The 27,829-nt window shown below is 48.1% G+C and overlaps 1 protein-coding gene and 1 non-coding gene across 7 annotated transcripts in view; one reads left to right on the forward strand and one right to left on the reverse strand.

Moving 5' to 3' along the window:
• Positions 1-27,829, reverse strand: part of Ldlrad4 (low density lipoprotein receptor class A domain containing 4) — a 370,745-nt gene that overhangs the window by 143,756 nt on the left and 199,160 nt on the right. The gene's annotated exons all lie outside the window — the stretch shown is intronic.
• Positions 17,937-18,010, forward strand: Trnaa-cgc (transfer RNA alanine (anticodon CGC)). Its single transcript has one exon. It is a non-coding gene; the product is annotated as a tRNA-Ala (tRNA).

Genomic DNA, 27,829 nt, shown 5'->3' on the forward strand with positions numbered 1-27,829 from the left:
GGCTCCCAGTTTTACCTTCTAGACTGCAATTTTCTCAGCTATGAAAAGATAGGGCTGGATCAGAAGATGCCTAGAGTCTTCTTTCCATAACCCATAGCCCGAGCCTTTGAAAATGTTCCTATTTGTTCCTAAAGATCTACCTCCAAGCCACTCCACTGCACAGCTGGGCTTTATTTAGGCTCTTGGCTTTCTGCAGCTACTGAAGTAAAATATCACAAGTATTTCACGAAATGAAGGGGGCGGGGGGGGGGGCGCTGTGCTTGCTATGGGCTCTGATGAGTGGGTGTGGAGACCAATCTCCTATGTCTCCATGAACACACAGCAGGCCTGCGCTTCCTACCCACAGGGGACTCTTTTCTTGTTCTTCTGTCCAGGGGCCCCCTCAACAAACAGGTGTACCCAGGGAAGGAAGGACTGAGGAGTGGGAGTCTGGCACCATGACGTCTTGCTGAGAGACAAAGAGAGGCACAGGAGAAGTTCCCCTTTGGGGAAAACCGAGGTCCAGTCAGGGTTTCTTATTCCTGGTATTCCTATCTCTATTCGGTACCTCAAAAAATTCCAGCAAAATTAGTAAACTATTCCTTAACACAAGTTTAATCTCCGTTGTGGGGCCAAATTCAAACACACTTATAACAACTGACTTAAGCAACTTTTCTTGAGACATCAAAAAGGATAAGGAAAAAAATGTCACTAGAGAACTCTTTCTGATACCAAGCAAGCATAATCTAATCTAATTTAAATATTACCATCTCACTCCACTCCCTCGTTCAATATTAGCCCAAGCAAATATCTGCGGGGGACTCTCTACCTAGGGCAGGCAGAATCATGGCCAGGGTGTCCAGCAGGTAAGTCAGTGGGCAGAGTGGGCTCAGTGTGAGAAAACAGCATGGCGACCCTACGAGATCTTCAGAGAATGTTGGCCTCTGAGTGGGGGAGACAGGAGGGCTGTGGGGGTCCAGGGGACAGAGTCAGCTGCCACTGGAACCCCCAAGACCACCAGAAAGATGTTACCGCACCTTCTCATTGTTTGAGAAAAATTTGACTGAATCTTTAACAGGAAGTCTCATAATTTATTTTTAAAGTTGGAAATTTACTCATAATTTTTAAGACGCTGTGGGACAACAGAATACACACCAAAACAAACACGTCTGGACCAGATGTGGCCATGATTGCTAATTTGCAACCTCTCACATACAAAGCACACCCCCTTCCCTACGGAATCGGCAGCCCATGGAGACCGAGACGTCCACGTGCCATCCATATCAGTGTTAGTTCTGCTGAAGATTTTAAAACCCTCAGTCTGGTCCCCTGGATTAATCCGATTTATACCTTAGCTTTCCCTAACAAACACTGCATTCTAATGAGACCAGTCTCCTATGTCTCCATGAACATACCATTTTCATTTCCATCTCTTGACCTTTGTTCAAGTTACCTTGTTCCCCTACAAGGTCTATTTTCTCCCTTCCGCTCACAACTCACCATTCTACACCATTTTCCTTGACTCCTTGGTGAATGTGGCTTTTATTATCAGAACCACCCAATTTACTGCCATATCCTCTGCTGCATACTGAGAGCTAACTGTTTCATATGCATTCATGCCATTTCTGACGAGGCTGGAAGTCCTGGAGGGAAGGGGCCAGGGTGTGTTGGATATTCACAAGACCTCATGTGTTTTAAGTAGGGGAACGGGAGTCCATGCATATCAAGCTATGGCACTTGGGACATCAGCCGCAGCAGCTGCTAGCTTGCTGCTCCTTATACTGGGAGAGAGAAGCGCTGCCTGGCCTCAAAGGTCTAATTAGGAAAGTGCCAAGCACAGACCAAGAACAGCAAACCCGTGTCCACATTCTAAAATTGGCTGATCTGATCTGCTTCCCTTAGTCCTCAAGTCGACACTCGACCAGGCTAAAGCATACCTGGGGGCTTTCCAACACCTGGGGGAGCCATACCAGACCCAGAGCAGGCAATTTCAGGCCCTGAACTGCAGCTTCTGCACACCACGGCACTTGTCTCTGACCCATGATCCACCTTCACCCCAGATGCAAACAACCCCTATTCTTGCCAGACTATGAGTTAACTCCAGAGCAATCCTCAGCCCACCCACCATCTGGAGCCCTTTGCTAGCCACCTCCCCAGGGCAGCCTGAGTCCTTGCTAACCCCAACCAGGAAATCTTGAGCCAGACAGAACCAAGGAATCAAACACCTTTAGGATTTTTAACCTGCTTGCAACATGCAATTCACTCAGAAACACCCAGGCTGCAGGGTCAATGCCCACGACCAACAGCAAGAGAATCCAGAGAGCCTGAAAAGCCTGGTGAGGTCACCTTCTTCCCCTTGGCAGGATTTTAACCAAAGCAAAATGAAGACACGTTTTTCATGGCTCTGTTTTAAAGCAAACACAACTCACCTGGTATCCGATCTTCCAGCTATAATTGGGTTTGCTTTTCGGTGAACTCTGTTCTGCCATGAGTGTCTAAACCCACCTGACGTGCTGGCAGGGGAGGGGAGTTCTCCATACTCCCATAAAGTATTTCCATTTCAGTTGCAAAGCTTAATTAATGTTGACTTCTACAAACAAACACTGTTCAGAGAATGATAATGGCATACCGAGACTATGAGTAAATTAAAAATTAACACTATCTTTGGAAGTTTGTGAAAGACAAGCACACAGTGTCTTCTCCACACTAACAAAGGAAAAGGGACACATTTGGGCTCAAGTGTGAACTTAGGGACCAGCCCCTTTCCGTCTATTGACAACACGGTTGTAACAAGTTGGTAGAGCAAGATTATTCGTGAGATAATACAAAATTCTGCACTGCGGTAACCAGGGACCTAGGTGACTCATAAACAAGACTGTTTTATTGAACTTGGCTTTAAACTGTCTCTCCATAACCTATCTGCCGCCTTTTAAGGCCAGGAAGGAGCGAATTAAGGTAAGAGAACAGAGAGGGTGGGCGCAGGAAGAGGAAGAGGACAGAGGAGCTGGTCGGGAGGGCTCCTCACGAGCCCGGAGGACACCCAGATCCTCAGACTTGGCTCGCTGCCCGTGCAGGGTCGCCCGGCAGTCTCCACGGTGCCGCCCCTTTGTTCACATTCTAATGTGTCTTGAAGACAGAACAGAGCGACACTGTTATGCCGGAACATTTCATGAAGCTCAAGTCTTTTATCTGAAAGCGAGGCCTAAATGACTTCTTTTATCTCCTGGCTGGATGGCCGTCCCCTTCGAGTGCCTGAGTGAAAAGGAGGAAGGCAGGGCGGTCTCATTTCCAGGTTTCAATGAGCACTGTGGCACCGGGATCTCGGGGACAAGGGCCTGACTGGGTTCCTCGGCCTTCGGAAGGCAGTTCTCCCAATAGTGGCAGGTGCAGGAGGAAGTGCCACTTCAGCCTGGCCATCGCCTGGATGGACAGGGTGGACAGGGAGCAGCCCTGCCCTCCGGCCTGGTCTCTCTCACCCTCCATCCTCATAAGTGGTGCTGGTAGGTGGGTGTCTTTGATTTCAGTAGTGAAGACAAACTCACCTGAACGGAGTCCTGCCTAAAACCAAGGATCCAGTTTCTCTACACAGAAGGTCACAGTCTGTATTTTTATGATCTGAGCTTCCTTCTCTCAGGCCTCTCCTTTATGACATGCATGTCTTCTCTGGAAACAATGAGGCATTAATTATTGAGCAATTTTTTTCTATAGTGTCAATGACTCTATGGAAGACTAAAAAAAACCCAGCCACACTGTCCTTCAAGTAAAAGGTCCATCCTCAGTGAGGGATCAGGGTAGCCTGAGAGGAACCTAGTTTACCCGAATCCTCGGGGGCTGTCCCAGGCCGGGCAGGGTGGTGGACGTCCTCTCTGGCACTCCTCCTGGCCGCCACGGGCCCCACCCCCATGACGCTCTCGGGTTCCCAGGGTTCTCCAGTGCTCTAGGCATGTGCTTCTTCGCTGAACCAGCAACATCAGCATCATCTTCTGCCAACTTGCAAGAAATGCAAACCCTTGAAACACCCCAGAGCTTCTGGATCTCAGAGGAGAGCGTGAGGTGATGCTCAGAAAGTTGGAGAACCCGGCCTCTTCATCCCTCCTTCTCTCCAGTTAGAGAACACAGCACTGCGTTCCTTCCTAATGGTAAAGGCCATGCTTACCGCAAAGGACTGACCCAAGGGTTCCACAAAATCACCTCATCCACCATCTGTGAGAAGGGTCCCTTGGAAGACACAGGTGGGAGGGCCACAGCAGAGGAAGGGCTCGATAACTTCACAAAGCTCCAACCAGATCCCGGTCCTAGGTCATTCAGGATGGCCCACCTGGGCTGTCTGTAGCTAGAAAGGGCCATCCACAGTCTAAGGCATCAGATGGTCTTGAAGAGGACAAGACAGGATTGGGCTCCAACAGGACAAACCAGTTAGAAAATTCAGAGATACATCCTTTGGGCGTAGACCGAGGAGAGGGATAGTTGGGTCAAATGGTGGTTCCATTCCCAGTTTCCCAAGGAATCTCCATACTGCTTTCCATATTGGTTGCACCAATATGCAGTCCTACCAGCAGTGTATGAGTGTGCCTTTTCCCCCACATCTTCGCCAACTCTTATTGTTGTTTGTCTTCATAATGGCTGCCATTCCGACTGGAGTGAGATGAAATCTTAGACTGGTTTTGATTTGCATTTCTCTAATTGCTAGTGATGATGAACATTTTTTCATATATTTGAGGATTGATTGCTTGTAAATCCTCTCCTAAGAAGTGTCTGTTCATGTCCTTGGTCCATTTATTGATTTGGTAATTTTGTGTGTATGTGTGTGGGGGGCGGTACTTAGCTTTTTAAGTTCTCTATATATCCTAGTGATTAAGTTCTATCTGATGTGTGAGAGGTAAAGATTTGCTCCCAAGATGTAGGCTATCTATTCACCTCACAGATTATTTCTTTTGCTGAGAAGAAACTTTTTAGTTTGAATCCATCCCATTTATTGATTCTTGATTTTAATTCCTATACCAAAGGAGTCTTATTAAGGAAGTTGGGGCCTATTCCCGCATGATGGAGATTAGGGCCCACTTTTTCTTCTCTTAGACACAGGGTCTCTAGTTTTATTCCTAGTTCCTTGATTCATTTTGAATTAAGTTTTGTGCATGGTGAGAGCTAGGGATTTAATTTCATTTTGTTGCATATGGATTCCCACTTTTCCCGAAACCACTTGTTAAATAGGCTTTCTTTTCTCTAATGCATGTTTTTGGCAACTTTGTCTAATACAAGATAATTGAACTTTTGTGGATTAGTCTCTGTGTCCTCTATTCTGTGCCACTGGTCTACCAGTCTGTTTTGGTGCCAATACCATGCTGTTTTTGTTACTATTGCTCTGTAGTATAGTTTAAGGTCTGGTATTGTGATGCCACCTGCTTCATTCTTCTTGCTAAGGATTGCTTTAGCTATTCTGGGTCTCTTATTTTTCCAGATGAATCTCATGATTGCTTTTTCTATTGGGGACACAGCCACATCAATATTTATAGCAGCACAATTCACCATAGCTAAACTGTGGAACCAACATAGATGCCCTTCAATAAATGAATGGATAAAAAAAATGTGGCATACATACACAATGGAATATTACTCAGCAATAAAAGAGAATAAAATCATGGCATTTGCAAGTAAATGGATGAAGTTAGAAAAAAATAATGCTAAGTGAAGTTAGCCAGTCCCAAAAACATATGCCAAATGTTTTCTCTGATATAAGGAGGCTCATTCATACTGGGGTAGGAAGGGGGAACATGGGAGGATTAGACGAACTCTAGATAGGACAGAGGGGTGCCAAGGAAAGGGAGATGGCATGGGGTTAGAAATGATGCTGGAATGTGATGAACATTATTATCCGAAATACAAGTATGAAGACACGAATTGGTGTGAATATACTTTGTATACAACCAGAGATATGAAAAATTGTGCTCCATATGGGTAATAAGAATTGTAATGTATTCCACTGTCCTATATAAATAAAAAAATAAAGTTGAATTGCCTTGTTCTAATTTTAAAAAAAGTCAGAGATACAACCAGTCAATCACTGGGACACACCGAGAGTGCCACCTATTAATCATAACACCATTCACAGTATCTATAGGACTTAGGAAAGAACAACTTCAAGTTTACTATTTCACAAATTTCCAACAAGCATTTGCAATCAAGCCTCTTTTAACCTGGCCATCCCAGGCCTGGAGAGGTGAGGGCAGCCTTAACTGTCTGCAAAGGCCAGCAGAGAAGAGGGAGAAATTATGGTGGCTTCAATACCACAGTTACGGGCTTACTAAGAACTGGGTTGCCCAAGATCCTGGGGGTTGAGAGCAGGACAGAGTACTGAGGAGAAGGAAGGTCCTGCATGCAGCCAAGAAGCCAGGCCTTGATCTGGGGGAGCAGGAAACAATCTCAGGCACCCCTGGCACCCGACACTCTGCACCAGGATGGTAAGGATAAGCCCAACTTCCTACACCAGAACAAGAAAGGCAGTGCTGTTGATGGAATGGAGCACTGCATTCTTGACCCCTCTCTTTCCAAAGCATGTTCTCAAAAAGCAACCTGCACAGAGCAGCCTAGGCTGGGGTGCTGAGGTGACCCAGCGTATTCACCAGGCATTTCCAGACCTCCCGCCACAAGGGGCAAGGAGACTCATGCACACCTCATGGAGCTCACAGCCAGGTTCCAGGATGGGCACCTTTGCTGTGGCACACATTCAAATCCTACACCACGAGGACCAGGTCCAAGCCCTGGGCTGGGGAGGGAGCCTGCTGAGGAGGGGGTGTTGCAGCTCCACCTGACACATCACTTTCTAGCCATCCTTACAAAGTGCTGGAAAGTTTATTTCTTCCTAAAATATAACCACTGGTGAGAGGTTAAACTGGAGGGTGGAGACACACTTCTCTATGAAGAGGTAACTCTGGAGAAAGCCAGGGGACTCTCAGGCATTTCTGCAGCCTTATTAGAGACTGGGGAAGATCTTCACATGGACTGCGCTGGACGTCAAGGATTCTGCGGTATCATTTTCACGTGAGACACAGTCATCTCAGAGGAAGTCAATTACACAGTCTCCTCTGACCCCCAGATCTCTGGGCATTCGTCTGGAGAAGGATACAACTTAACATATTTTAATTCCATTCCAAATAGTTCCACTCCACTGTTTTTTTTCTTTATTGTGGTAAAAGATAATCAATTTTGCCAGGTGCAGGGGCACACACCTGTAATCCCAGAGGCTTGAGAAGACTGTGAGTTCAAAGCCAGCCTCAGCAATTTAGTGAGGCCCTAAGATATTTAGCAAGATCCTGTCTCTAAAAAAAATATATATATATATAAAAAGGGCTGGGGATGTGGCTCAGTGGTTAAGTGCCCCCTGGGTTTAATCCCTGGTAGCAAAATAATAACAACAATAATAATAAACTTGCCATTTTAACCATTGTCAGTGTACACTTCAATGGCATGAATTATATTCACACTATTGTGCGATCATTACCACTCCAAGCACCACTTGGTGACCCTCAAGAAACAAGCCCCGATTCCCAACCCCACCTCCACCCCTACCTAGCTCCTAGTAACTTCTAATCTACATTCTGTCTATGAATTCTTCTGTTTGAGATATTCCACGAGTGGAATCGTACAATATTTGTCCTCACAGCTTCTTTCACTTGGCAAAACGTTTTCCGAGGTTCATCCACGTGTGGTATGTACTAGAACTTCTCTCCTTATTGAGGCTCATAGTATTTCATTGCATGGATGTATCATTTCTTTATCTGACAGGCATTCGGGTTATTTCCAGCCTTTACAAATCCCTGTTCTAGACTTTGTTTTCAATTCTTTTGGATATATACCTAGAAGTGGAATTTCTAGGTCATATGATAATTCTATGCTTAGCTCTTCAAATAACCATCCAACTGTTTTCCCCAGTAGCTGCGCCCTTTTATAATCCTACCAGCAATGAACAAAGGTTTCAATTTCTCTACATTCTTGTCCAGGCTCATATTTTCAGATTTTTGTTTTAATAGTTTTTTAGTTGTCAATGGACCTTTATTTTATTGCATAGAACCCAATGCCTCCCACTTGCTAAGTATTCTACCTCTGAGCCACAACCCCAGCCCTTCAGATGTTTTTAATGTAGCTCCTCTAGTGCGTATGCAGTAGTATTCATGGAGGTTTTGATTTGCATTTCTCAAACGACCAAAGACACTGAGTATCTTTATTCAAGCTTAGGATCCATCTGCATATCTTCTTTGGAGAAACATCTACTCAATTGCTTTGCCCATTTTTTAGCTGGGTCATCGTTTTGCTATCTGGTTTTAGTAGTTCTTTATAGGATTCTGGGTTTGAAACCTTTACAGAATATATGATTTATAAATATTTTTCCCAGCCTATAGGAACGTTTCATTTTCTTAATGTCTTTGAAAGAACAGAAATTTTCAATCTGGATAGATTCAATTTACCTATATTTTTCTTTTGCTGCTCACACTCTTGGTGTCATATCTAAGAATCCACTGCCATGGAGACTTACCCTCATGCTGTCTTCTAAGAGTTTTATGGGTTTGAATGTCATATTTAAGTCATTGGCCCACTTTGAGTCAATTTTTTATGTAATGTGAGATAGTGCTAAGAGTCATAGCCCAGTAGGAATGACTCATGGCATTTTTGGTTGAAAGGTGACCAGCAAGCCATTGAGATGATAATGATTATGTTAAGGTGTGCATTCAATTGGATATTAGACCCCTGCTGACCCCTTTGGCCTGCTACTTTGGAGCTCTCAGGGGGACTCCCGGAAAGTTCCCATTGGTTGGGGAAGTGCGGTTGGAGGGATTTCCGGAGGAGGGATTTCCTGTTGGTGTGGTGTCCCGCAAGCGTGGCATTTGCGGGAGTTTTGGGAATAAAGTTTGTTCCTGCTTGAGTGGCTCATGATTTTGTGCCCAGCCATACTCCGGCAAGATAGAGGTCCAATATCAGTTTTTTTTATATGGAAATTCAACTGTTTCAGCACCACTTATTGAAAAAACTATATTTCTCATTGAAAGAACTTGGTGTCCTTGTCAATAATTAACTGGCCACACCCATATGGATGTTCTATTTCTCAATTCCATCTGTTTGTGTATCTATCCTTATGGCCATACCACACTGTTTTGATTACTGTACCTTGTACGTTTTAGGAAGCATGAGTCCTTCAACTTTGTTCTTTTTCAAAAAACTTTTGGCCATCTGGGGCGCCTTATGAATTTGAGGACCAATTTTATATTTCCATGCATACACATGGCTGTTAGAATTTTGATAGGGACTGAATTAAATTGGATCTGTTGATCACTAGGGAATAATGACATTTTAGCCATAGGAAGTCTTCTCACCTATGAATGTGGAATCTCTCCACTAGGTCTTCCTCAAAATTTCTTTCAATAATGTTCTATAGTTTTCAGGGTACAAATTTTTCCTCCTGGATTAAATTTATCTGTAGGTATTTTATTCTTTTAGATGCTATTTCAAGTGGAATGACTTTCTTAACTTACTTTTTAGTAAATACTCTTTAAATTTTTTTAAAATTTTTTTTAGTTTTAGTTGGACATATTTTTATGTGGTGCTGAGGATCGAACCCAGGGTCTTGCACATGCGAGGTGAATGCTCTACCTCTGAGCCACAACCCCAGCCCCCCCCACCCCCCAACCTTGCACATAAACACTCTTGATTCTTATGTGTTGATCTTGTTCCCAGCAACTTTACTAAATTAATTTATTAGTTCAGTAGATTTCTGTGGATTTTTTGATATTTTCTGTATAAAAGTTCATGTCATCTGTGAATAGATATAGTTTTCTGTCTTTCTTTGCAAACTGGATGCCTTGTATTTCTTTTTCTTGTCTAGGTGCCCCGGCTGGAACAACTCCTGGCACAGTGTAGAGTATCAGTGGTGAACCTGAACCCCCTTGTCTTGCTCCTGATCTTAGGGTGAAAGCCTGCAGTCTTTGAGCATGGTATTAGCTTTAGGGTTCCCATACATGCTCTGCTACATACTGAATATTTGGGTTCCCCAAAATTCATATGTTGAAACCTAATTCCAAATGTAAATGTAGAAAGGGGGAGGGGGCTTTGAATGAGATTAGGGCAGAGACCTCATGAATGGGATTAGTGTCCTTATTTTTTAAAAAAAGACTCAAGACATCTAACTAGTCCTTCTACCATGTACGGAAGGCAATGATGAGAAAGCATTGCCTATAAACTAGGACTCAGGCCCTTACTGGACAGCAAATCTAACAACTTTGATCTTGGATTTCCAGCCTCCTGAAAATAAACCTCTGTTGTTCATAAGCCTCCAGGACTATGGCATTTTGTTATAGCAGCCTAGACAAATACAAGTCCCTTTATGTCATTGAGGAAGTTCCTTTCTATTCCTAGTGTTTCTATAGTGAAAGAAAGCTGGATTTGGTCAAAAGTCTTTTCTGGGTATACTGAGATGATCACATAGGTGTTTTTCTGTCATTTTAAATTTTGTTTGATTTTTATGTTGAACCACAATCTATTATCTTTAAAAAATAATTAGTTGAAAACTATATTACTACACAAAAACTATTCTGAGCACTACTTTAAAGATTTGTTGATTACTTCATTCAACATACATTTATTTTGCTCCTGGGCATTATTCAAAGTATTAGAGGCACACTAGGCGCATGCCTATAATCCCAGCTGATGGAGAGATTGAGACAGGAGGATAATGAGTTCAAAGCCAGCGTCAGCAACTTAGTGACACCCTAGCAACTAAGCAAGACAATGTCTCTAAATAAAATATTAAAAGGGATGAGGATGTGGCTCAGTGGTTGAGTGCCCCTGGGTTCAATCCTTGGAAACAACAAAACAAAAGAAAACGTCAGTCATCCCTACCCCACTAGAGTAACATTCTGAGTGGGGGGGGGGGGCGGAATAAGCAAAAGAGATAAAATGTATTGTAGGGAAGTTTGTGACAGTGATCTGGGAAAAAGCAGGCAAGACAGGGAGTAGAGAGACCAAAGATGCTGAGATTTCCACAGTACAGCTCACAACAGCTCAGCTTGCTGAGATAGAGAAATCACTTTCAGTCAAGAGGAAACAATTGTCCTGAACGGACTCAGTGTCTTCCCCACAGTGACCCCCTGCCAAACCGCAAGCCTAACCAGGAAACCCCATCTTCCTTTGGCTCCGTGTTCTGCACCAACCAATATGACCCTGATGCCAAAATTAGCCTGGTTTTAGGTGCTGCCAATGAACGAGGACAAAAATGGGGCCAAAGGCTGCCCTCTTGAACCACAGCAAGGTTGCAGACTCTGCCAAAGGATGAATGAGCAGTGTTCCGAAATCCAATGCTCCAACTACCCTCCCTCTGTCAGTTTCATCCCCTTCCCTCTTTTTGATGGCTGCAAATATTCAGGACCAAGCACTGCCCATAACTCCTGCAGGCTAACTGCCTGGAGCTGTACGGCTCTGTAACAATCTACAAGAGCTTCATTGTCCTTTCACCTCTAACACCCCACATAGGCACAGGGTGTGAACCCACTCCTCCGACCTCCAGGATACCTGGAAGATGCAGCAGGAGACGGCAACTTCAGCACCTGAGCCACCCCAAGAGCAGCCTACCCAACCACGGGCGCTCAAAGAGACAGGAGGATCACGAGTTCAAAGCCAGCCTCGGGTTTTTAAACACCAGATATTATGCAGGTTAAAGGCCACCTGATTTAAATTACAAGGCAGCACCGTACTTATTAATAGCTACACAGACCTTGGCGGGGAGCTTCCTAGGGAGGGGCTACCATCTTGGGCTGAGCAAAGCCTCCTTCAGCCAGTGCTTCCTTCGCCCTCTCCCCTAGTGGCGGACAGGAAGCAGGGTGGAAGCCACAGGAAACGGCTCTGCCTCCTCTTGTGCACTGGCCAGCCAATTAGCATGTCGCCATGAGGGGCAGATGCACATGAATATGGAGCACACGGCCTCGTGTTCCTGCTCAGTCTGGCGAGCCACGGAGCCACTCATCCGGTTCTGTCCAAAACCATGGGGGTGGGGGTGCAGCCTGAAGGGAAGGAAAGTCCCCAAAGCCCCTCCAGAGGGACGTGAAACTCAAAGTGGTCAGGTCCCAGCAGCCCCAGAGGGTATTTCTGAGAGGGACAGTTTCTACATCCAGGTGTACTTTCTGATGGGAGATGCTGGACACAGTGGCCTCTGGAATATTCCACAGAGCAGACAGTGCTGCTGATGTCATTCATTTACATCAAGAAAAGGGAGACTCAGTAAAAGGCTTGTGAGCCTGACGGGCAACAGGCATAACCAGACATTTCCTAAGTAAAACCAAAACACCAAAATGAGATTACTGGTTGGCGTGAGCTCAGATGAGCGTGGGGAGGTGAAAATATGCCATGTCTAATTTTATTTATCAGATTAGAGCGATTTCTATAGGAAATTACTGTTCTTCATTCATCAACACAGTTTAAGGCAATGTAAACACGCTCTCATTGCTACTGTGCCCAGAGACTTCTCCGCTGAGCTATTAGCCATAGTTTCCTTTTATAAAAACCATAATAGAAAATGTGGCCAAACAGATAGATGGAGTGTTCCCAGCAATATGGAGAAACAGTTGTGTTTATGCAGAGATTAGTCTTTCAAATTGAGAGATCTCCAAAGCTCCATTTGTACTTGAAAGGCTTGTCTTTTTGTTAACCAGTAAATAGCTCATTCATATTCCACAAAGAAAACCCTCTAAATTGGAAGAAATAGCCATATTTAACATTAGGTAGGGAAATGGGGCTGAAAGCGAGAAAAGAAGCCTATTTCCCCCATTTCTTGGACTAGATTAAAGCTTTCCTTTATAATTTAAAATAGCCTCTGTTTTTTCCACATGTAAGAGGCAGAAATTTCATGAAAGGCTGAGCAGTACTATCCATAAATGCAGAAATTGTGCCAGAGAACAAGTTAAGAAACACATTTTTAAAAAAGAAATCTTGGGTCCTCTTCTCATGTTCTGCAGTACGTATTTCTTAGCTGTTACATCTGCTGCAAAGATGGGGGTGGGGTGGGGGGGTCGTCAAGAGGGCCTGAAACACAGCCTGCCGGGAGGGGGCTCCAGGCAGGGCCGGATCTCCTGAAGCACGAGGTGCCCGTGGGAGTACCTGCAGTCAGTCACTTGGGATTCAGAATAAGGATCAGAATCATGTGAGCGGGTGGACACGGCAGGCTATAAAATAAAGCCACTGGAAGGCAGGAGGTATTCATCACCAACTCCAAAAGATGACAAGTTGGGAGATGACAATATGTGTTAACAACTGTTTTTAAGCCTGTTTAACCATAAAAATAACGGAATGGAGCTCTGACGTCCACGGGCAGCAGAGGGAGTGAACCCCACCCTCTTTACCAGCCTTGTTTCTAAGGGACGCCGTGGGCTCTGGCCACCACACAGCTGGAGTGGGTCTGATGAGCAGGGTGCCCCTGAGGAAGGTGATGGAAGTGAGTGGAAACAGAGGGCCGTGGAGAAGGAGACGCCCAAGATGCTCAAGAGGCTCACGGGGGATGTGGCCCAGGAGGAGGTCTGCTCCCTACATACCTGAATCTGGAAGCCCATGTGCTGTGGGATCTCCCAACTGTTGTGCAGAGACTCTCAGCCATGGGTGTCTGCAGCAGCCATGAACAGGGACACGGCTCCACTTCCCTCCAAATCCATCCACAGTTCCTGGCACTGGTGGTCTAGACTTGCCGGTCAGCCCTCCCTTAAGAGCGCAGGAAGGCTGGTATAGCAATGCCACCAAAGTGTCCAGGCTCCCACTAACATCTCCCTTGAGGGCGCTATCATACTCATGAAGTCCAGGCAGCAAAGTGCTTTCTGCCAACAGGCCAAACACCTTTGGCTCTTCCATTATAGCTCTGCTTGGGGCTTTTCTGGACTATGTCTTTACTGTCCCTGCTCCGCCCCTCACAGCCACCACAACTGAGCTGCCCTGGCCTTCTGGGCCATCTCTCTGCTGTGCTGACACCTTCCTTTCTTGGGGAGTCTTCAAGGCTTGAGCATGGAAAGACTCTGCATCAGTCAGGTAAAGAAGACAAACCCTAATTATGTAGCTCCCAGAGTCCTTCTTCCATCCACTGACTGCCCCATTGTCACAGCTAAATTCACCTTATCTTCTATCAAACTTGGCTTCTTAACCAGAAAACCACCCCCCTGCTGACTGCATGGTTTGGGTTGTCACATCACCTTTCACCTAGCTTAACATTTGGACACTTGTCCAGGCCTCTCCCGTTGCAGCTCCACAGTCCACCAGGCCTCCTTCTGTGTTCAGGTGACAGTGTGTTCCACTCACAAAGCCTTGCTTCCTGGTCCTACTGCCCCGTCCTCCTGACAATCAACCCAGGCCACTCGAGAAGACACAGGGGTGCCCGTCACTTGCTGTGAGCAGTGCCAACGCTAATGCCAACAGACATTGAGCAAGGGTCTCGGGCACCCAGAGGCAGGCCACCCACCTGTCTTTAGAGAAGGGCTATCTGGTAGGAGCGGGGGGCCCCCCCAGTAGGGTGGCCGGCTTGGCACAGGAAGAAAGCATAGAAATGATTTGATTTTTGTCTCATTCTTTGGTAATCCTTTGATTCTGTACATATAAAATTTATAATAGTGCATATATATAACTTTTAAATAATTAAGCACACATATAATGAGGATTACCATTTGGGGGTCCAAAATCTTTTATGAAAAAGGGGCCCATGTTCTAAAACATCAGAATCCATGAATCCTCTGCCTTAAATTCTCTGATCGCTGAGCCTCTTTTTTTGTTGCCTCTCAACAGCAGCATCTACTCCTAAGACACATATATGTCCTTTCTTTCTTTTTTCTTTTTTTTTTATTTTCTTTTTTTCATCTTTCATACATTTGATTCAAGTGAGTTATGCACTTCCATTTTTACCCCAAATACAAATTGCAGAATCACATCAATTACACATTCACAATGTTTACATAATGCCATATTAGTGACTGTTGTATTCTGCTGCCTTTCCTATCCCCTACTATCCCCCCTCCCCTCCCCTCCCATCTTCCCTCTCTACCTCATCTGTTGTTGTTCAGTTCTCTCCCTTCCCGCCCCCCTTTCCCCTCACAACCTCATATATGTGATTTCGTATAACGATGAGGGTTTCCTTCCGTTTATGGATAAAAAAAATGTGGCATCTATACACAATGGAGTATTATGCAGCACTTTCTTTCTTTTTTTCTACTCAGCACCAAATCAAGTAGCAAATTAAAAAATAACATAAAGTCAGGGACACATATGGCATGGGTCACATGGCAGGGATCCCCTCTCGTGGATTGCTCTGAAATGATCAACTTAGGACAATAACACCAGTTAATCAGTGCTCTCAAATACACTATTCTTCCAGTACATTCTCTGCAAAGCACCTCCCCTTTGTATTCCTCTTCAGCAGGGGCCCTAGGACATCATGCAGGGAAATGACCCAGGAAGCTTGCTGAGTGGCACTGAGCAGGTGTCAAAGCTGCATCTTGTGTGTGACTTAAGGCGGAAGCTCAGGGAATGTTTATTCACCTCTAAACTGAGAGGTCTGCAGCCAGCATAAATGTTCTATAGCTATCCCTCATAAAGTGTAAACACCACCTGAGAACACACAGAACCAGAAGGTTGCTCTTTATTTAAAAATGATCTTTTTGTAGGCAAGATCAGTTTCCTATTGCTGCTGTAACAAACTCTCACAAAATTAGTGGCTGAAAACACCAATTTAATAGCTCATTGTTCTGGAGGTCAGAGGTCCAACATGAGCCTCCCTGGGCTGCACGCTAGGAGCTGGCAGGCCAGGCTGCTCCCAGAGTGGGGATGGATTCTCGGGCTTTCCCATCTGCTAGATGCCGCCCACATTCCATGGCTTCCGTCCCTTCCTTCAAAGTCAGCAGTGGTGGGTTGAGTACTCTCCACATCACAAGTCTGGGGCCTCCCTCTGAGAACAGGACGAAGGGTCTATTCTGAGGATACATGTGTGGGGCCCAGCCTGGACACTTCAGGGTCACTTCTGTACTTCAAGGAGCTTAACCTTACTCAGACCTGTGAAGTCCCTTTGGCGAGGTGAGGTGACATTTTTCTAGGATACAAGGACTAAGACGCGGACCTCTCTGGCCATGAAAGGCCTGCGACACCATGCATACTATGAGGAGCAACAGCAGTGCCTGGTGTCAACTGCCTGCAGGCTCCTCTCAGGTTCTCACGCCCTCAGGCAAGAAGCCCAGGATGACGCTGGAAGAACTGCTGCACGCACAGGAAAGACTCGTGCTCCGTCCTCAGCCACAGCCAGGAAGCTCAGCCTTGCTCCACGGTGCTCATAAATGGCACTTCTAAGGCAAAGTGCAGCTTTCCTTCTAGCTGCTAAATTTATCTTGCACAAGTGGCATTTGAATGCCACATCCCGCAGAGTCAGCACCACTGCATGGCTTTGCTCCCCTGTTCCTGCCTCAGGACCAGCTCCTCCTCTCGCTTCCTACACCCCGGACCTTCACATCTGGGCACTGTCGTTGCTGTCCAGTGGAGGACTCACGGTTACACACTCTCAACAAAGCAATGAGAGGCTCTGCCACTCTTCCCACTAAGGAAAGCAGAGGCATGGTTACAACGTGCACCGATGACAAACACCACGGCTGGATACCGTCTTCCAATCTGCTCCACCTACTTGCTCCTTGGACAGACACTGACCGAGTGTCGTGGTGCTCATGGTGCTGTGCAGGACACAAGACCCCCAGGGCGAAGCTCCCGCCTCACCACCAGGCGGGGCGGTGGGATGAACACAGGATAAGCACCCTGCCCAGGAAGGGGGTCCTCCAAGGACGGCCAAGAGCTCATCCTGTAGCAGAGGGCACTATAGAAGCTTATGTGGGAACACCAGAGCTGGACCAGGACAGACAGGGGGACGTGAATCTTGGGAGGCAAGGAAGAAGGCAAAGAGGGACAGAGCAGCTTCAGATAGCCTGGTCAGTCCCGGAATTTAAAGAAGTCACAGTTCTGCTGCCCTACAGTTTATCAGGATCCATTAGCTTAGGACTAGGACCCAGACTTATGCTTATGGGGTACATTGGCTCAGTCTGCAAAAATGCTCCTGTTTTCCCATTTGTGTGCAATTCTTTGAGACAGTAAAATTACAATAAATGCAGACGTATATGACCAATTTGTATGTCCAATCACATGCCGTGTGACGACATTTTGGTGGACCATAGACCGCACCTAGGAGGTACATACCACACAGCCGAGGTATATGAAGGCTATATCATCTAGGTCAAGATAAGCACACACCAAGAGGTCCACACAATGACAAAGACCTAGTGACACATTTCTTAGAACATGTCCCTATCGCTAAGCACAACATAACTGTGTACTCATGTGCACACACTCACACACACTCACACATCATAAATGTTGTTGAAATAATCACACATTAAGTGCCTACTATGCAGCAAGCTTTGTGCTGGGCATTGGGGGTCCAAAATGAAGGAAACACAGTCCCTCCTTGATAGGGGAAGTGCTGGGGAGTGATATTGGCCAAACTCTCTCGTTACATTGTGTGCATGTACAAAAATGTAACAACAAACCCGAGCATTATGCACAACTTTAATGCACTGATAAAAAATATGGGGAAAAAAACATAGTCCCTCCCCTCTGGAGGGTTTTCCTCATAATCTAATAGGAGAGACGTAATTAAACAAATAATTAAAATTCACCATGGTGAGGCTTGAAGGAAACAGAGTGATATGAAACACAATGCAAAGAGAAAGGAAAGCAATCCACTGAGAACTGCACTGATCCAAGTGCCCTGCTGGCCGCCTCCTCCCTGGGGGGCTCCTCACCCACAGCTACTGGAGGAGCCATGGGGGAGGAGCAGAGAGTGGAGGAGGGAGCCATGAGCACCAGGATGCACTGGGAGCCAGGGCTCTGAACAAGAAACAGAACACTGGGGCTGTGGATGTGGCTCAGTTGGTAGAGAGCTTGCCTCGCATGCACAAGGCCCTGGGTTCAATCCCCAGCACCACAAAACGAGGAAAAAAAGAAAAAAGAAACAGACTATTAGGGCAGGAAAAGACTGACACATGCTGTGCCCCAGCCACAGGTTGGGGTGAGGCTGTCCCCACTCTATTTTCCTGCCTGAAGCATGTGTCACAAGCAACTGAACCCCCCACCTCCAGACCAAGTAACGAGGGCACACCTCAGAGAGGTGACCCGGTCGTGGGACATGCTGATGCCCCTGTATGTCTCCACCTGCCCAGCAGGAGTAGGTGCCACCCCAGGCTCCAGTCCCTTCTTGCTACTGCTTCTCAAGGCCATTTAAGGCCATTTAAATCCAGTAAAAAGCACCCACATCCCCTGTGTGACAAAGAACTGGAGCTAACCAGAAGATGGCCATTACATTTAATCAACATTTAATTAAATGTGTGCATTTCAATTTGACAGTTTTCTATTTGGGGACGGTATCATTTTTTTCAGGTCTCTAACATTTGCTTGGAAACCCCAGGCTTCCTGCCTCAGTGCCTGCATGCCCACCAAGCCTGGGAAACCCTGGGTCCTGGTGCCAGGGTGCGCCTCAGCATCCTTCCCCTCTGCAGAGCTGCTCCTGGCCCCGCCCACCTGCAGTCACTCCCTTGCACAGGCCCTGGCTCAGGTGCACACAGGTTTCCTGACACCAGCCTCTGCTGGAGGCAACCATACCCAGCACAGGGGTTACTGAACTGCAAAGGTCACATCCACCCACTCAACACAGACTGAGCACCTTCCAGGACCCACCCCCCATTCCTGCTGCAGGTATCCAACCCAGTGTACATCTCACAACCACAGGCTGCTCCTGCAGGTTCAGGCACATGCGATGTCCAAAGGCTACACAAAGCAGGCAGCACAGCAGTGTCCGTCACAGGAGCAGCATCTCTCTGCTGCTTGGCACACTCTGGACGAAGCCAGGCTCTTGCCCACTTCACCTGTGCCAGCTGCCTGGATCCATGGCTTAAGTGGGCTCCCAGTCTGGGCCAACCACGTCCTGCTATCACCCTCTTTGAACAGTCATCCTTTAGCATGGACACATGCCTCCAGCCCTGGAGCAGCAGGTGGCATCTGGCCGGCTGCTCACCCTGAGTATGGGTTTCACCTGCCTGATTTCTGCAAAGTGAGAACAGCAAATAAGGGGTGGGTGCCTGGCTACTAGTAAGAATAGAGAATATCAAGAGGAGGGAGCTGCTTGTCCACATGGCCAGGAAGCATATGCAGGACAAAACTGTAGGCCAGAAATTCAAAAGTCCTTACTATTTGTAGTTTAATGCAATGTATTAAAATGCATTTCCTCTAAATTTGATATTGTGGAATTCTTTGACGCATTTATACAACACATTGGAAATCTCGTTCTATTGCTTGAAAACTCCTTCTAAATAAACATTAACCACAGACTGTATAAAATCCAATTTATTTTAATCAAACAACTGCATTTTATCATTGTTGCTAACATTTCTCCTCTGCACAGACACCGGGCTGTCAGGGGGGCTCATACATCATCACAATCCAGAAAAGCAGCTCATCAACTTTAGAAAGGAGGTAGGATTTTCTCTGGAGAACACCACCACACTGAACAAAACCAGCCACAACACTGGGGATGCGAGGAGCACGGCCTCCGTCCAGTCCCCGGGCTCTGCAGCAGCCCCAGAATGAACATCTGCAGCGTAGACGCGGTGCCCATTAGCCCTGCAGCCTGTTAGCATATTTTAATGCTGCGATCACAGCTTTCTATTTCTATCAAGGTGCTACGAGGTGCCAGACTCTGGATTCACACATTGCGTCATTATTGTCCCCTGTGAACAGATTACACAGCAATATTGGGGACAGGGTTGAAAGGGAGTGAGCAGGGCTGTGGGAAGGCAGATGGAGCTCAGGCAAGCTGTAAAGAATGGATGGGCCGCCACGCCGGGGAGGCTCTGGGTTTTGCAGACCCTGGTAGGTAGTTTGTGCCCCGATGAATGCCTCTCGTGAAAAACCTTGAAATAATCACATTATTTACAAAGAAACACCTCTCTTGGCTAAGTGTTGCATTCAATATTTATCTCATTAAAGTTATTAACAGAAGTCAAGTCACTGGTTCAGAGAGCTTTTTTGAGGCACATGGGAACATAGGGATCAAAACTGCCTTCCTTGCCAGCAGACTGAGAAAACCTCGGCCCGAGGTGTTAATGAACCAAGGTCACCGCAGAGAGAACAGAGATGCTGAATCTTTATTTTAGCTCATTCTTGTGAAACGAGGAACCCATACATCCAATGTGACCTAGGATGCAAATAAATCTCAGTGCTCCAATTCCAAGAAAAGCATTGTTGCGGATCCCACCCCTTCTGAACCGCACATCCCAAGTTCACGAAGGGCACTAAGGTGACTCACAGCCTCCTGATTTCCACTGTGCATGTGGGTGCAAATGGGCCCACAGACAGAAGCAAAGCAAAGCAAAGCTTCCCGTCATGTCTTCTCAAAAGGCAAGAGAGCTGAACCCTGCCCCTTTCTTCGCGTCTGACTCTGGCTGTGCCGCAGCAGTTGCATCTGCACTGGGGAAGCATCCCAGGGCCTGCCTGCTCCCGGCATGCCCAGCCCCTCAGTGCACCCCTCTGGCCAGAAAGCAGACCTGGGAAACAGCTTATCTCCATCCCCTTCCCTCCCCCTGGAAATCTGCACCTTAGGACGGACATTCCTGGCAGGGTCGAGGGCTTGGTGTCCCTAATGAGCCCTGGGGTCTCCTCTGCCTCTGGCTGTCCCAGGAGGTGGTGGGCAGCCTTCACTCACAGCCACAGCCCAGACTGCTGCCGATTTCCGTAAAGGTAAGGAGGGATGCTGTGTGTTCCCATCACATCCAGCTGTCCCGACCGTTAAATGAGATGATTCCAGCAAAGCGCTTAGCTCACCCTCAACCCAGCGGAGCTGCTGAGGCACAAGCTCAGACCTGTGAGAAGCTCTTGCAGGTTGCAGAATACACAATGTCGACTGCTGTGACTGGACTCCGCCAACGGGCATTGCTTCCTCACGCCGCAGCACAGGCCGGCTCCCGGCAGAAGATGTCAACTACCTTCCCATCAGGAGGCCATCTCAGCCCAGTGTCCCCACCTGCCCACCTCTGTGCTCTGCCTAAGCCCTGAGGAGGAGGCTTCTCCCCCTCTGTGCTGAGCTCATCCAATTCAGCCCTTCGAGGGGGGTCTTCCTCCTCTAGTGGCAGCCACCACCCTGAGACGTCACCCCCCTGGAATAACCGCAAACCCACCCTCCCTTCCTCCATTAGTCCCTCCCTCCCTCCCTCCCATCACACACCCAGAGCCTTCAACATGACACCCGATGTCACAGTGGGCCCCACACAGGGGACACCTCCAAGCCAGGGCACACTCTAACTGATTCATCTTCCAATGTGGCCACAGGACTAATTTCAAACCCTATGGAACAGGCGCCACCCTGCCCAACGTGCTGGGCTGCAACCTCAGATAACCTTCCAGCTATGTCCCTGTCTCTGCCCTGGGGGGGACATGCCACTCTTACTAGAGGTCACCTGACCTCCAGGTGACCCCCTTCTCTACTTCTTGTCTCTCTCTGTCACCACCTGACCTGACAAGATAGTGTCAGGGAAAGAGAACTGGCCTCTGTGCCCCTCCAAATTCATATGTTACGATCCTAACCCCAGGTCATCAGAGCAAAGCCCTCATGAATGAGATAATGTCCCCATAAAAGGGACACCACAGAGCTTCGTTGATTCTGCAGCCACATGAGGACAATCAAGGGGTGTGGACCGTGAGCCAGAAAGTGTGCCCTCACCAGACACTAACTCTGGCAGCACCTGGACCTCAGAACTCCAGCCCCCAGATCTGTGAGCATTAAATTTCTAAGGTCCTTAAGCCACCCGGCTTGTGGCACTTTGCTGGACAGACTAAGAAGCACACATGTTGGGGTCTCCACCAAAGACTACGTTTTCTGGACTTGGAAAAGTTATTTCAACTCTCTGGGTTCTGTTCTCCCATCACGTCCACACTCCCGCCAGGCTGCCCAGGAGCAGAGTATCCTCCAGACACCCGCACCGTCCAGGATGATGCCTTCCCTTGGTACCCAGGCTCCTGGAGATGTCCCTCTGTCCCACACAGGGGCACCGAGAGACTGGATCTTCTCAGGTTCTGTGTCCTAGGGCGGGGTGGAAGAGGCTGGAAGGCAGGTGGCCACTGCTCCCGACAGGGCTGGCAGGATGCACTATTAGGTCCAACAGGTGGAGACTCTCCTGGTCCTCTGAGGTCAGACTGGCATTTACAATTTGGGTTCCATGTGCCCTCTCTCTCTGGGACAGCCACAGTGGACACTTCCGTCTTCTAACCACAGGGAAGGGGAGGGGGGAGGGTCTCTCTGAGGGGTGCGTCCTCCTTGGCTGCCCTTCTGTGGGAAAACGCATGAAGTCAAAGACACAGGTGCAGGTCAACCGCAGGCAGGTGAGCAGTCTTCCTTGACAGACCCGGTCATGCGCCCACAACAGAGCTGCTACTGAACCTGAACCTGCCACCGGCTTCAAACCCAGGCGTCTAACCTGCCAGCAGAGGCCCCCGCCACACTTTCACCCCAATCGGGAGCCACCCTCCCTTCCAAAGGGTGCCTTCCCATGTAGAAGCAGGCAAGCTGAGTCACATCCATACCCTTGGTGGCACACTGCCCTTGCCCAGGGTAGAAGGATGAAGGGCCAGAGGTTCAATTCAAGTTCCTTTTTCTCCCAATTTGTAGGCACAGGAATGATCCAGGAGTCACCAGAGTAAACCTCTGTGGTCTCTGAAATGGGCAAAGGCATGTGATGCTCCTCTTATCACAAGTGACAGAGCCAAGAAGTGCTCAGTCCTCACCGACATGGCCCCTAGCACCCAGGCAGGGTAAGCGTGGCCATGGCCCCACACCCCTTGCACTGCCATGTTCGTTCCCACTGGATAGGTCATCTCAAGGGCGGGTGGCTTATGCCTTGAGCTGAGAGCCCAGTGGAGCCCAACAGAGACCACAGGGAGGGTTTAAGGAAAGAAGTCTCTCTGAGGGGCAGCCATTCCCCCTGGACAACCACAGGGGCACTTCTGAGAAGGGCCATCTGGAAGGAGGACAGGCGTGTTTGCTGGCATGACGGTGAGCTCCTGAAACGTCAGGCGTGATTCCTCTACACTGGCTGCCTGCTGTGTGCTGGAAGGACACACATATACATCTACTTTATCTATCTACTATATTATTTAAAATTATCTATTTTAGATAATCCCACACCCTATGCTGGCATCCCCACTGAGACATGACTCACAGCTGCCAGCCTGGGTGGGTTCCACAGAGCGCCCACCCCCAGGGTCGCTCCACCTCTGCATAACCCGACACATCACAAGATGGCCTTGATCTTCCGCTTCGTTTCGGTGACTACCCCTAGGTGATCCCTTCCGAGCTTGACTGAATACCCCTTTGGGTCATTTTCACAGCCAATGTGTGGCCCAGGACCACCAAGCCAAGCAAAGAGGTGCCTTCCCACGTAGGGGCAGGCAAGCTGAGTCACATCCATACCCTTGGTGGCACGCTACCCTTGCCCAGCCTCATCCTGGTTGCAATGTCCCCTCCCCAGCCACCTTCACATCCACACTGAGAGTCACTGTGAATGGAAGCTGGCTTCTGGCACCAGGTGACCCCATTCCTGGTCCCCAGGAGACAAGAGCAGAAGAGCCGTCCTGATCATACAGTCGAGCAGGGCGCTTAGGAGATTTTTACTTAATGTCCTCCAGCACCAGGGTAGAGCCGCCCACCATGGGACCCGGCTTTGGAAAGTTCTCAGAGATTCCTAAGAAGAGAAATCCAGCCCAGCGAGACTCTGAACCCTTCCAAATTACGAGACTAAACCCTAGGAAATGATCAGTCAGGACTGATGGTTTCCACGGGAGCCGTCCTGGGTTCTTCAATGCACACCGTTAACGCAGGTCACCCAACAGCCTGCGTTCTGGGTTTCATGACACCAATGATGTCCTGCTTTTCACCACAGCTCTCCCCTGGCCTTTGAGGACGGTGGCTGAGTCAGATCATTCTGCATTCCGAGCAGGAGCACAGTTTAAATCAATAGCGTTATCATACCGCGACTGTCCCTTCCCGTTCTCCCTAATGCCTAATAATTGTCAAGTTTGCACTAAAATTGATCAGCAACGGAGGCCCTTTCTCTTAACACCCCTCCCCGCATGCACACCAGCCCCGCCAGCCCCCCGCTCCCCCAGGAAGCAGGAGCGGCATTGATTACAGGAGAGCTTGCCCTGACTTTCCCCAGTTACTTAAGCCGGCGTCTCATTGCGTGTCCTTAGAGACCAGGGCTTCGCTCAGGCAGAGAGCGTCTAGACAGTATTCATGACCCATCTGTCTGGCACGGCCCAGCGGATGGCAAACTCTATTAGAACTGAAACCATTTTTCCCTCCTCCTCCTCCCATCCCTCTTTCCCTTTGCGAAGCAGGAATCTGATACTGAAAATTACTATCATTGTTGCAATTCTCAAAATAGCACCACCAGACTTTCATTAACATCCACGCTAGACTACTAAATATTTAAAGAAGTGGATAAATTTCACCCAAAGTGGGACAGCCCCACACACATGAAAGCAGTCACGGAATCAAAATGTAAATCTAAAGAGGTTGTTTTTATCTGAGTAAATTTAGTGTCACAGCAGGAGGAAATGAGGCCTACGGTTTATTAAAACTTTCCCTCCCATTTGTTCTCTGCCTTTGTTTATTTGAAAAGGCAGAATTACTGCTCAAGACCCTGCAAGATTTTAATTGATCAGAAACCATCTTGGAGAAACAAAGGCACAGACCAAAGACCTCCCTCCCTCCTCCTGGCTCCCCCACCCCACAAACTCCCCCAGGTGGGAGCTTGTTGCCAGTGACAACCTGCTGCAACCTGATCCCGCAGGGTCCCCAGGCCGGCCAGGGATGCCCATCCTCCTCCTCACCGTGTTTAAAATACCATCTTGGATCATGGTTTTTTGTTTTTTGTTTTTTTTCTTTTTTCAAGTTGAAAAGGGGGCAGGGGAGCAGCTTTGTCAATACACACTGCTCTGCAGAACAGCTGGACGCACTGTAAGTGGCCTCTGCTGTTGGCCTTGATCAAGGTAAGCCAGAATTAAGCATTAGGCCTACGGGAGCTTGGAGCATCCCCAGCCCCACCACACCAGGAGAAATGGGTAACAAGCTGTAAGATCTTGCCCTCCCCCTGGGGGGATCCTGAGGCTCTGCCCACCCCTCCACTGGTGCAGCTGCAAGAGTCCGGCAGGCCACGACTTACACAGGCCAGGGGATGTCAGGGGCCTAGGGCTGAAAGCTCTTGCCTGGTCAAGGTGGGCTCTGGGTGCCCACAGGTGAAGGGCAGACAGAGCTGGCCCACCAGGGGCAGCTGAGTCGCCCACCATGAGGGAGGGCACTGGCTCCCCAGGCATGTAACTAGGGTCCAAGGAGGGTCACCTTGTCCATCAGGGAAGCCCCAAGGAACCCACTGAAAACAGTGACCCCAAACACCTGGGACTCCTGGGTTAATTTTTCCCAATCCATTTCAAAATCCAGCATGAAACCAAGATTCTCATAATCTACACGTGGGGGATTAAAAATTATCACGTACATCATTGTTCTTGGAGCACCCAGGTCTATGGCCCTTCAGAATAGGAGACTGCTTGATTTCCACTCCCCAATTCTATGACCTTCCAAGAACTGGTAAGTTGATCCCCTTCTTACTAGAAACACACTGTGACAGGGGAAAAATCCAAAAGGAGGAACAAAACCACATCTGAGCTCAAGACCTCGGAGCAGCATGTTCCGCTGTGTGACTGAGTGAATATCCTGCCCTCTCTGAGCACCACACGCCTATGAAACCTGCCTAGGCTGGTGTGAGAGACGCGGGAGGTGAAGCGTGTGAAGGCAAAGGCAGCTCCCACCTCACCTCACCTCACTGGGGTCTGCGGATGTCAGATAGACAAGACCTGCTGAGTGGTAAGCCCGCGCCAGGCCCCCCCAGATGTACTGAGGAGTTGCTGGGTGCCAGGCGCTGGTCTAGCTGCTTGACCTGCAGATCTCATTAAGCCCTCAGAACCACTGTTTGAGGGAGACACCATAACTATACCCCCCTCAGTTTATAATGAGAAAGGCAAGGTCCAAAGAGTTGAGCAACTTGCCTACAGCCACAGTGACTGACGACTAGCAGCAGAGCCCAGGGCACGACAGTCTAGGGTGTGGTTTGAACCACAACCCCACCTTGTCAGCGTTCCTGCCGCTATCTGTCACGGTGTCCACAGGAAATAGCACCCTTCACAACACTGTCACAGCATCCATAGGAAACATCACCCTCACAACACTGTCCACTGTGTCCACAGGAAACATCACTGTTCACAACACTGTCTGTCACTGTATCCACAGGAAACAACCCCCTTCACAACACTGTCACTGTATCCACAGGAAACAACCCCCTTCACAACACTGTCACAGCATCCACAGGAAACATCACTGTTCATGACACTGTCTGTCACTGCGTCCACAGGAAACATCACTGTTCACAACACTGTCTGTCGCTGTATCCACAGGAAACAACCCCCTTCACAACACTGTCACAGCATCCACAGGAATCATCATTGTTTATGACACTATCTGTCACTGCGTCCACAGGAAACATCACTGTTCATGAACACTGTCTGTCACTGCGTCCACAGGAAACATCACTGTTCACAACACTGTCTGTCGCTGTATCCACAGGAAACAACCCCCTTCACAACACTGTCACAGCATCCACAGGAATCATCATTGTTTATGACACTATCTGTCACTGCGTCCACAGGAAACATCACTGTTCATGAACACTGTCTGTCACTGCGTCCACAGGAAACATCACTTTTCACGACACTGTGTCACTGCATCCACAGGAATCATCACTGTTCACGACACTGTCACAGCATCCACAGGAATCATCATTGTTTATGCCACTGTCTGTCACATCATCCACAAGAAACATCACCGTTCACAACACTGTCACAGTGTACACAGGAAACATCACCATTCATGACACTGTCACAGCATCCACCAGAACATCCTATTCCTGATGCTATCTGTCACAGCATCCATAGGAAATGTCACTGTTCGTGACACTGTCACAGCATCCATAGGAAGTATCGCCATTCATAATACTGTCTGTCACAACAGGTCCACAGGGAATGTCACCATTTGTGATGCTGTTACAGCATCTACAGGAGATGTCATTGCTCAAAAAACTATGTTACAGTGTGTCCACAGGAAATGTCACCATTCCTGACACTGCCACAGTGTCCACAGGAAATGTCATCATGTGATACCGTCACAATGTGTCCACAGGAAAGTCAGCATTCATTACGCTGTCACAGCACATGTACAGGAAATGCGTTCCCAGAGCTCTATGAAACCTACCGAGCAAGGGTGCAAGCCATGAAATGGGGACCCATTCAGCCAGAACCGACTGGCACCTGAGGCTGCACAAACACTCCTGCACATTCCTGCACACACCCATGTGCACCACACTCTCCAACACCTACACACTTTGTGCAGGCACACACACAGACCCACACACACTCAAGTACACAGCATACCCATACCCACACACTCAGGTGCACACCACGCAGATACACACACACACACACACACACACTCACACTTCTCCAGGGCTCAGTAGGAAGCGTCATACCCTGGCTGGACATGAACCATCCTTCATTTGTCAGCATGAGCGTATCTAGAAGCCAAGGCTGGTCCCTCTAGGGTTGCTGGGCCAGGGACCCTCAGCCCATTACAAAGCACAAAGCCTACCCTATT

Source organism: Callospermophilus lateralis, chromosome 17 (genome assembly GCF_048772815.1).
Source record: "Callospermophilus lateralis isolate mCalLat2 chromosome 17, mCalLat2.hap1, whole genome shotgun sequence".
NCBI classification, from domain to species: Eukaryota; Metazoa; Chordata; class Mammalia; order Rodentia; family Sciuridae; genus Callospermophilus; species Callospermophilus lateralis.